Genomic DNA, 11157 nt, shown 5'->3' with positions numbered 1-11157 from the left:
AAACTTAAATGGGTTAGACATCATTCCCCAAATCAGGTTCTGCTAGTGATTTCAAGGATACAGATCATCAAGAGACTCAGATAAAGCAAAGTGACTTCTAAGACATGCTGAGCAGCCCCTGGGTTCTTTCCTTCCCACAGTGAACATTCACTCTTGGCCAAGAATAGCCAAAATCTCTAAGTGAGGTATGTAGGTTATTACCTTGGATATCAGGGAGCACTGTGTTTATGAAACATCTCCAATTTCCTACCAGCTAGGGTGATATTTTCCAGGGAGCCATACCTCATTATTCCACAAGTTCTGGTTTGTTTTTTTTTTATCATAAGCCATCTTTAGCCAGGAACACCCCATTAAGAACTTTCCCTAGATAAGGACTTCTTCCTAGCAAATATCATTAGTCTTTTGACCCAGAGATTCAGTTATGATGTTATCAAGGAGATATGACCAAAGCATCCCCTTGGTAACAGAGTGATTAGATCAAGGGACAGATTTTTAAACATCTTCTTCCATATTTATAATGCTACCTTGGGGAGAGGATTACATTTCCCAATGTCATTGAATTTAGGTCCGTCTACTTGTATTGTTTTGGTTAATGAAATGTGAGTAACATGAAGCACTTCACTTCTGAACAAAGCTTTAAGAACCAGCTTATGGTTTGCCATTTATCTCTTTCACTCTACCAAGAGAATAGCAGTGTCCTAGGTAAAGGTTACACTGTTATCCTTGGTTCTAAGTGAAAAAGATGTGATAGTAGAATGAGAGAGACTTAAACTCTCTGCTTTAAGTCACTAACCAGGTTGTTCGTCACTGCATCTGACGAATGAGTCAGAGCAAAATATTCGCATGCTGGACCCTAAAAGAAAGGTTGAGGGAAAGTCCTTGTGGCCACAGGACACCAAGGATATTATTTTATCTCATTCAACACTATTTTTTTCTAAATTATGCTATAATACATTTAGGTTATGCCCAGAATATCAGTAAATCATTGTAGTAATAGGATCATAACAATTAAACAGTCTAGGCTGGGAGTATGTTATTGGTCAAGTAGTGCTAATAGTTAAGCCACCGTTACTTTAAACAAGTCCCATGTATTGAAGCTCTTGCATATGAATCTATAAAAATCTACTCCTTATTGTATTTGCAAGAAAACCTTATAGTGTAAGCTATGCATGAAGAATTAATAGAAATAACTCGTTATATAATAAATCTCTACAGATTCCAATAACATAAAAGGCAGGCTCCTGAATTATTAACCTTTTTTCCTCAGTTCTGTAGAACTACAGGCAGTAAGAGTATACAACTGTTTTTTTTCCATACTGAAACTCTTTGGGTTTCCATGGGAAATGCTCTGGTATATCTATATAGGTTGTAAGAACATCTTTATAGTTTTTTAGATGAAATCTTGAATCTACACAACCACTCACATAAAATAGACCCTGATGTGTGTACATATTACAGATATAATTTGGTCATTCGTTAAATTCTACTTTACCACCTAAGGCAAGTTCATATCAACATTGCAAGTACACGACTATGTATAGGAAATAATTGCAAAATGGAAAGAACATTTTTCCTCTTATGACTGTTTGACTTAGTGACAGAAAACATCAAAATAATATTAGCTAAAAATAAATGCTTACTTTCCTCATGCATAAACACAGGCAGAAAGTTGTTGGTGTGTGTACTCCACAATCACCCATAAGAGAGATGCAGAGGCTTTTTCACACCATTTTTGTCCATGTAAACCTTTTGCTTTAATAAATAAAGCATATTCATGGCTTAGACTTTAAATCATATTTACAGATGAGGAACACTTCTAGGTTCGAACAGGTGAACAGTGAAGCTACTACTGCTGGCAGGAATGCACGACCCCCCCACCATGCATTTTAAGCCTAAAGAGCAAAGACTTAATATCCAAGAACACCATACACATCACCCTCTAGACTGAAGAACTGAAACCGGAGAATGAGAAGAGAGTTGGTGAAGTTCATGTAACCATCATCTGATACCTTCACTTTCTTGCTACAGAAGCCAATGAAAGCTATGCTAATTTTAGATAAACTAGAAGAAGGTTTCCTGATCCTCTTAAGTGAAACTTTCTCTCATTGTTAACAATTAGGCCAACAGCATTAGCTACAGAAGGGTATCCTCGGACAGATACAGAATATTAGAACGGCGAAGAGGAAGCCACACAGATATATTGTCTCTTCAAATATCAGGAACTTCTACATCAGAGCTGTAGAGCAGTGGGTCAAGTCCATCTCTGCCAGAGGCTTAGTCCAAAAACCTCCTGTTGGCATTTGTAGCAAATAAGGCCCCCTGTACTTCCGGCAGCATCTGCTGGACTATGCGATCTAGCTGGTTTTCTAGAGTATTGGAAACTTGTATTTTATGATCTCCATTATGGATCTCAAATCCACCACTGCCTCCTCAGGCAGGTAGTCCTCCTGATTAATTTGGACGTCAACATCTTTTTTGGTGGCAATTTTGTACATAGAAATCACTTTTGGCACTGCAGCCTTTACCAGAGGGAAATCCTGCACCCTAAAATGTACAATTATTCGGGGCTCCAACAGTTGGTACAAACTCTGGAAGACCAGTCCACCCACCAGCACTGGGTACCTGGTTGTGTCTTATCACTTTGCTGAGCCTGTTTTGCTCCATTTAGTAGATCTCTGATAAAGTCATCTCTCACTCTGAGGACTCTGGGCTTTGCTTGATTCATCAGATTGGACATCTGAGTTTTCTTCTGCTGTTCAATCTGCTTTTCTTTCTTCTCACAGTATTCCATAATCTTTGGTCTTTGGGTTTACCCAAGACGACCCTTCTCAATACTGACCTCTTCTCTGCCTTTGCATCTATTTCTTTGGCTTTCTCATTGGCTTCTTGTTCCATAAAAGCCATCGTATGCTTCATCTGCTTTTGCACATCAGCATCGCTGAGGGCCGTGGTGAAGGCGATGCTAGGCCAGAGGGCAACTGGCTCCAGCTTAGGTTTGAAAGGGGCAGTGGAAGGAAGGGGAAAGGAAAATACAATGCAGGTTTTGGCTTCCTTTGCTTTATAACTCCAGCTTCTGGTTCTTCTCAGACAATTTTTGAATCATTGTTTCCATCTCATAGTCCAAGATCACTACTGCAGCTCAAACTATCACATCTGCATGCCAGGCAGAAGGAAGGAGAAAAAATACTGGGAAAGGACATTTCTCCTTTCTTTAAGTACATCTTCTGGAAGTTAAACACACCTTTTCTTCCACATGGATTTCACTGCTCACAGTAGTCAAAACACCAAATCTAGCCACAAAGGAAGCCTGGAAATACAAGTCCTATGTTGCACAATTGTACACATAGGAATCACTGGGAAGATCAATTGCTGAAGCAAAAGGAAAGAAAATGTAAAGGGGAAAATTATCTGCCTTAGGAGTTTGACTATGAGAATTTGGATCATCTTCTTGCCTGGATAACTTCGCCAGAAAATTCATTAAAAATATTTTGAACATTAAAAACAGACCCTGATAAAAGTAGTACTAAAATTCCTTTGTGTATTTCCAAACTGGATGGTAGTGCTAAATAGATAAACTTCATTTCCCCTTATTTTGCTGACATTTCCTAATAACCCTATGCATACAGAATAAATATTTTGAAGATTACTTTAGATGGCTTTTTGAATCAAAAGGGATGAGTTTTTCAGGAATTCTAAGCATCTGACAGCATTAGAGAAGGGAGTTAATGTCTTTGTCTTATTCTACAACATGCACATGTGATTCTTAACACTGTGTAATAACAAACAAACAAAAAAACAAGAATAGCCCATTTTGGATATTATTCTTTTTTCTTAATCGAAGCACATTAAATGGAATATCTCACTTATTATTGACTGGTCATAAATAATTACATTCTTCTCATTTAGGTACATACTTTCAGGTACTTAATTTTTTAGCTTGAATAAATTTGTTTTTATTTATATGAAATTGATTTCATTTTTATTTTATTTTAAATGTAGTAATAGTGTTTTATATTTTTTACAAATACCTTTTTATTTAGTAAATTAATTTCATGGTCCATTTTCAGTAGTGACATATTTCCTTTTAAAATAAATTGACATATTCCTTCCCCTATTGACCTCCGTGCTATTCCTTATGTTCCACATATGAGTGAAACCATATGATTATTGTCTTTCTCTGCTTGACTAATTTCACTCAACATAATACCCTCTAGTTCCATCCATGTTGATGCAAATGGTAGGTATTCATCCTTTCTGATGGTTGAGTAATATTCCATTGTGTATATGTACCACATCTTCTTTATCCATTCATCTGTTGAAAGCCACCTTGGCTCCTTCCACAGTTTGGCTATTGTGGACATTGCTGCTATGAACATTGAGGTACAGGTGCCCCTTCTTTTCACTACATTTGTATCTTTGGGGTAAATACCCAGTGGTGCAATTGCTGAGTTGTAGAGTAACTCTATTTTTAACATCTTGAGGAACCTCCATACTGTTTTCCAGAGTGGCTGTACCAACCTGCATTCCCACCAACAGTGTAAGAGGGTTCCACTTTCTCCACATCCTCGCCAACATTTGTTGTTTTCTGCCTTGTTAATTTTTGCCTTTCTAATGGGTGTAAAGTGGCATCTCTTTGTGGTTTTGATTTGTATTTCCGTGATAGCTAGTGATGTTGAACATTTTTTCATGTGTCTGTTAGCCATTTGTACGCCTTCTTTGGAGAAGTGTCTTTTCATATCTTCTGCCCATTTTTTGACTAGATTATTTGTTTTTGGGTGTTGAGTTTGAGAAATTCTTTATACATCTTGGATATCAGCCCTTTATCTGAAATGTCATTTGAAAATATCTTCCCCCATTCTGTGGGTTGTCTCTTAGTTTTGTTGACAGTTTCCTTTGCTGTGCAGAAGCTTTTTTATCTTGATGAAGTCCCAAAAATTCATTTTTGCCTTTGTTTCTCTTGCCTTTGGAGATGTGTCATGAAAGAAGTTGCTGTGGCCAATGTCGAAGATGTTACTGCCTATGCTCTCCTCTAGGATTGTGATGGATTCTTGTCTCACATTGAGGTCTTTCACCCATTTGAGTTTATCTTTGTGTATAGTGTAAGAGAATGGTCAGTTTCATTCTTCTGTATGTAGCTGTCCAATTTTCCCAGCACCATTTATTGTTACACACAACTAATGAATCATTGAACACTACATCAAAAACTAATGATGCACTGTATTGTGGCTAACTTAACATAATAGAAATAAATAAATAATAAATACATAAATAAATAAAATAAATAAATTCATATAAATAAATAGAGCCATTTTAAATATATAAGCACAAGTGGTAGTTGGATATGGCAAAAATGTGAATGTGGTAAATAAATGACTGACAGTTAAACAACACAGAGAAAATGTACTTATTATATCCTTTAAGTAATGTTTCATATATAATATTTAGACCAGTTAAACTTGGGTGGTTATTAATATGCAGTAAGTTTGAGTTTTTGTTTTTGTTTTTGTTTTTTTTTTAGTTTGAGATATTTTTGAAGCACACTTTCTCAGTGTTCCATGTTTAAGGCAGAAACATGCCTTGATAGCCAATGAACTGTGAAGAAATTCGTACAGAATAATGAAGCACCTAATATCTGCAGAAGACTACCTACCTCCACACAGAGTTGATAAGGAAAGTGCCAGAGCATCAGTATTAATAACTAATAATGAATCATGACTCATGAATTATAATAAAATATTCATTTACCTTCTAATTTCTAGCAAAATAACTTTGATTCCCTAGAAAATATACTTATTGCAAGAGGTATGCCCCTGGGTAGTAAGTGTACTTTTGATGGTATAAATCCTGTATCGGCCATCATTCCACAACTAATTTGTAATGGATGTATCTTACTAACATTTCTGGGTCTGTTGGTAAAATCAATAGTAACCAAGAAAATTTCTACTTTACTTACCATACACTGAATAATAAAAAAAATGTTTTAGTTATTAATATTCATAAAAATTCACAACTTAATGATATATCAGCACAACATATGTAAACATTACCCACATTAGCTTACATTTCTCAAACTGTTTTTGTTTTGTTTTTTGAGTGGTACACTTTAGTATATTACAGTTCTGGTGGAAAAGTGATAAAGGGATCCAAACCACAACATGTTAGGAATAACTAAAATACTGTATTACTACAGAACAATAATAACACCTGGTGCCTATGAACACATCTTCAGTTGCCTAGTTGTTAAGCTTGCCTGTCTTACACTGTGTCAGAGTTTAGGTTAAAATCTTTATTTCACTGACCAAAGTGTTGCCTATGTTCATGGAGCAGACTTCTTTACATGTTCCAAAATAGACATTTTCATGTGTTTAGCTTCACAATGTGCTATGTCTCATCTCTCACTTTCAGCTCATCAGAAATTGTCATAACAGAATATATATTCAATTATAGCAACAGTGAACCTCACATATTTATCAAAAGTGGGGCATACTGTGAAAACTTGGCAGGACACCAAAGAGCCATGGAAAACTTTCTGAGAACCACTGGCTCCAAAAAAAACACAATTTGCTTCAATTGTGAATGGTCTATCATCTCATCTATGTTCTTTTGACTAAATATATGTCAGTATTCTACATACATATTTCTCTTCCAATATAAATATATTTTTATTGCTCTTAGATTTTTTACTTGAATACCATCTATATTCATACTTAAGAAGTAAACATGTTAGTATGTTTACAGATATTTTAACATTTTATAAAATGTGTGGCATATCCAGCATGATACTCGTATGTGTAGTGGACACTGTCAGAGTCTTGACTACATACTCCGGATGCTACCATTTTAGTATTTTTGGAGGGTTTCCAAATCCCATTACCTGCATCTCTATGCCTGAGGGTTACTTTTTTTCCCTGAAAATATGGAAAACTATTCTTTCCAAGTGTATAACAGGCCAGAAGTCCTGGGGAATTAACATGCCCTGGAAATAGCTCTCAACCAGAGATTGATGGGAATTGTGCATAAATGTCTCAGTGCCCTTCCTCTTTTGTTGAGATAATTTTGAGGCCCAGAGTCTTCCTGTAGTAATGAACTCCAGCTACCCATCTGGATGGATAGCTGGCCTAGTCACACTTCCAATACTGGCTGCCATCTTTTCCCTGGTCCCCCTCCTCCATTTTCCAGCAACTCTCAAAAATGACCACTTCCACTTATAAATTTTACTCAAATGTTTGCTCTTTAGTTTGAGGAAACAAATTAAGGCAATATGATAAATATATCTACCTCAGAATTGTTCTTTTTGCAATTGTCCTTTTGTCTTCTTTTGCTTTAATGTCTTAAAATAACTTGTATTAACATTTAGTTATCACTTTTTTTTTAGATTTATTTATTTTAGAGGTTGAGGAGGGTCAGAGGGGGAGAGAGAGAGAGAGAGAGAATCCAAAGCAGACTCCCCGCCAAGCACAGAGACTGATACAGGGCTCAATCTTATGACCCCAAGATCATGACCTGAGCTGAAACCAAGAGTTGAATGCTAGCCAACTGTGCCACCCAGGCGCCCTAATAGTAACCACTTTTTTGATCACTTTGGTTTGATTCACACTGCCACCAGTTTTCTTCTTCAAACACAGGGTTGGAGTTGACTCAAACCTGCTTCTAAATTTTCATTGCCTATTCTATAATGGCCTAATAGGCAAAATCTCCCAAAATCTTACTGAGCTGTTTTTTTTTAATCTTACCTTCTACTTTATCACCCAGCTTTACTCCTGCCAGACCAGAGAAACGGCCACTTCCAAAGCAAGTTCCCATGCTTTCTCAATCTTCAGTGCTTCTACTCATGCTACTTTCTCTGCCGAGTGGCATTGTTCAACATGGTAGCCATTAAATCTAAATTTTAAAAAAATTGAATACATTTAAAAATTCAATTCAAACATTTCAAGTTCTCAACTGAGAATTATGTGGCTACCATAATAGACAGTATAGATATAAAATATTTCTATCAAGTAGAAAGTTCTATTGGACAGAGCTGGTCTGGAGCATTCTTTTATATCTAGCTTTGAAATCCTTTTTTTTTTTCTTTTACTTTCCTTCCTAAAGCTAACTTTCTGGAGCTCCTGGGTGGCTCAGTTGGTTAAGCACCTGACTCTTAATTTCGGCTGAGGTGATGATCTCAGGGTCGTGGCATCAAGCCCTGCGTCAGGCTCCGTGCTCAGTGGAGGTCTGCTTGAGATTCTCTTTCTCCCTCCACCCCTCTACCTGCTCATGCACTCACTCTCTCTCAAATAAATAAATAAATCTTTTAAAAAAATGTTTTCTGTGAAAATTCTCCCAAAGTAGAATTAATTTTGTCACGTCTCTATTCATTCACTGATTTAACTTAATTTCATTCAATCAATCACATTACAGATACTGTGTATTTTATTTATGAATATCGGTGCATATAAATCATTTATGCATAGGTAGATTCCTTAAAGACAAAATTAGTGCATTCTCATTCTTATATTTTTTAAGACACTTAGCAAAACGCTTTCCTTATCAACAAGTATTCATTTAATTCTTAGGAACAAGTTTAACTGAATTAAACATCCCTACCGAAATTATTTTGAACCTTAATTGTATCATCTAGTCTAAATTAATAATGCCATTTCTGTATTACATATAAATTTGATACACAGTTTATTTCTCAGAACACTAATATTTTCATTTTTTCTTTGGCATCCAAAAACACTGACGGGAGCTTCCAGTTCCTTTTTATAATTATAAAATTCTAGAGAACAGAAACCATGTCTGTATCATTAAATATGCCTACATCCTTGCAAAGAATTTTGCTTAATGTCTGTTTTATTTTGATGCTTGTTGTCACTTCCAGAGTCAATCTGTAGAGAATTCATGCACACAGTAGAGCTGGAGTGCTTAATATGTTCTTCAACATAGGAACTGGGCCCTTGTTGTATTCCATTTACTTAATTAAACATTAATAGATGTTTTGAATAGAGTTTGCCAAAAATAACCCTAGAGACCACTGGAGCTTTCAGTCTTTCTAAATTTGATTCACAGACACTCTACATATTGTTGTTTAACCTGCTATATACCCGAATAGTACTATCATCTTTCCAGTCCTTCTGATCTCCATATAGGGCATAGAGAAGGTTCAAACCAAGTAGATTCTCATTTTTGTAGGGGTAGTATAGACTCTCTAAATGATCACTAAGTTCTTTTCAAAATCCTAGCAAATTGTGGCAGAATCTAAGCTTAAAAGATCCCAAGAGAATCTTCTAAAAAGCATCTATTTATTAAAACAGGCTACACATTTTTAATGCATTTTTGCTTTGAAGTATCAAATGAAAGATTCATTGTCTTTGGAAAAAGTGCCAAAAACTAGAGTCAAATCTATCATGAACTATCTTTTCAAAAGTGGTTATGGAACTACATCATCCTAGTTAGGATAAAGTTTGAAAATAAATGATCTCTAAACACTGACTCTTAACTATTACATGTCTCAAATCCAAAACAAAAAGTGGTTAAACATTAAAGTTCAAGAAATACTATCTAATAATCAGTTATCTAATCTAAAAAATCATATGATTCCATACATTTTGTTATTCATGTACAGTAACTTTAGATTTTTAACTTTTAAAATAGAAAGTGTAATCTTACTTCCTTTAAGTTTTAATTAAGGATGGGATATTCAAAAATGTCTAACACCTGCTTTATAATAAGTAGAGTATTATTGCAAATGCCAGATGGACCAATTAAGATATTCTTTTAGATGATGCAAAATCTTGTGATGTAGGTAGTTTTTTTTTCAAATCCAAATTTAAATATGCACTATAAGAATGTAATATTATCTAAGTACATGTTAATGAAATACTTTCATTTTTACCCTGGAGACAGAGCAAAGCACTGTCATTTTTTTTTCTTCTCCAGTATTCCCTCTTCATTCTCGTCTTCCAATTCTACTGTTTTAACACTCATGCTTTTGTTTCCCTGTGACTACTGCTGGAAGCAGCTCATATTTTACAGAGAATTGAGCTCCCCAGAACAAAGGGAGAAATACAGGCTTTTAACCTGCAAGTACATGGAAATTAAAATGGTAAAAGATAAAAGGTATAGAGAAATATAGACTGAATCTGTATATAAAAATACTTTACAAAGGCTAAATCCTCAGTTGGCTCCTATACTTACACAAATCGTTTTAACACAGTTTATTCCATTCACACGATAGGAACCCCACCAGTAGCTTCTACCCAAATCAACCATTCAGCACACATTTTTTTTTAAAGATTTATTTTATTTATTTATTTGACAGAGATAGAGACAGCCAGCGAGAGAGGGAACACAAGCAGGGGGAGGGAGAGGAAGAAGCAGGCTCACAGCAGAGGAGCCTGACGTGGGGCTCGATCCCAGAATGCCGGGATCACGCCCTGAGCAGAAGGCAGATTCTTAACCGCTGTGCCACCCAGGCGCCCCTCAGCACACATTTTTAACACTCTCAAACCACGAGTTCCATGAAGAGTTCTCTGAAAATATTTGTTTATAGTTCCTAACCTCTTTCTTAGACTCACAACTGAAAATAGCTGATTTTGCATAAACTGACTAGGTTCTCTATGCCTAGTCAGAGAATAATTTCACAACTTCATTCCTACAGGCAAAGATAGCAGTTTTTATCTTCTGTTGTCTTTCGATGCTTTGTTTATATTGAGTTGGTTGCATTTAACACCTAGCTTTTAATTTTCCTATTTTACATCATTCTTCCCCAATAATCTCCAAGGTCCTTCGGAGCCAAGGCCTGGTGTCATTCATCTTTTATCTCTGATGGTTAGAACGGCATATTTTTCTGTGCGCTTAGCTGTGGATTATGCTCTATGTGTTCTTAGTCTCATCAGTATGCATGTATGGCTCAATCTTTTCACACTGACAAATACAATCACCACATCACTGGAGGCAACCTAAAGATAGGGCAATGAGAGTTTCTATCTAAAGCCACAGCTGGGAGAAACTCCCCTGCTGGTCAGCAGTAACTTAGGCCAAGTATTGGTTGATTCACATTCAAACAAAGCCTTTCAGCACTGCGTGTGACAGAAGCAGTCCGTCAGATGAAATTCCACCATTTCAACAGAGCACCATTTAGATCCCCTGTTCTTTGTCTTACTTCCACACTAG

General features: G+C 36.0%; 1 pseudogene; it reads right to left on the bottom strand.

The window, feature by feature from the left end:
• Positions 1-2274: 2274 nt before the first annotated feature.
• LOC100465479 overlaps positions 2275-11157 on the bottom strand; it is a 143429-nt pseudogene continuing 134546 nt past the window's right edge.

This window comes from Ailuropoda melanoleuca, chromosome 1 (assembly GCF_002007445.2).
Source record: "Ailuropoda melanoleuca isolate Jingjing chromosome 1, ASM200744v2, whole genome shotgun sequence".
NCBI lineage: Eukaryota > Metazoa > Chordata > Mammalia > Carnivora > Ursidae > Ailuropoda > Ailuropoda melanoleuca.
The sequence above is the reverse complement of the archived record's forward strand: the minus strand, read 5'-3'. Positions and strand labels throughout refer to the sequence as shown.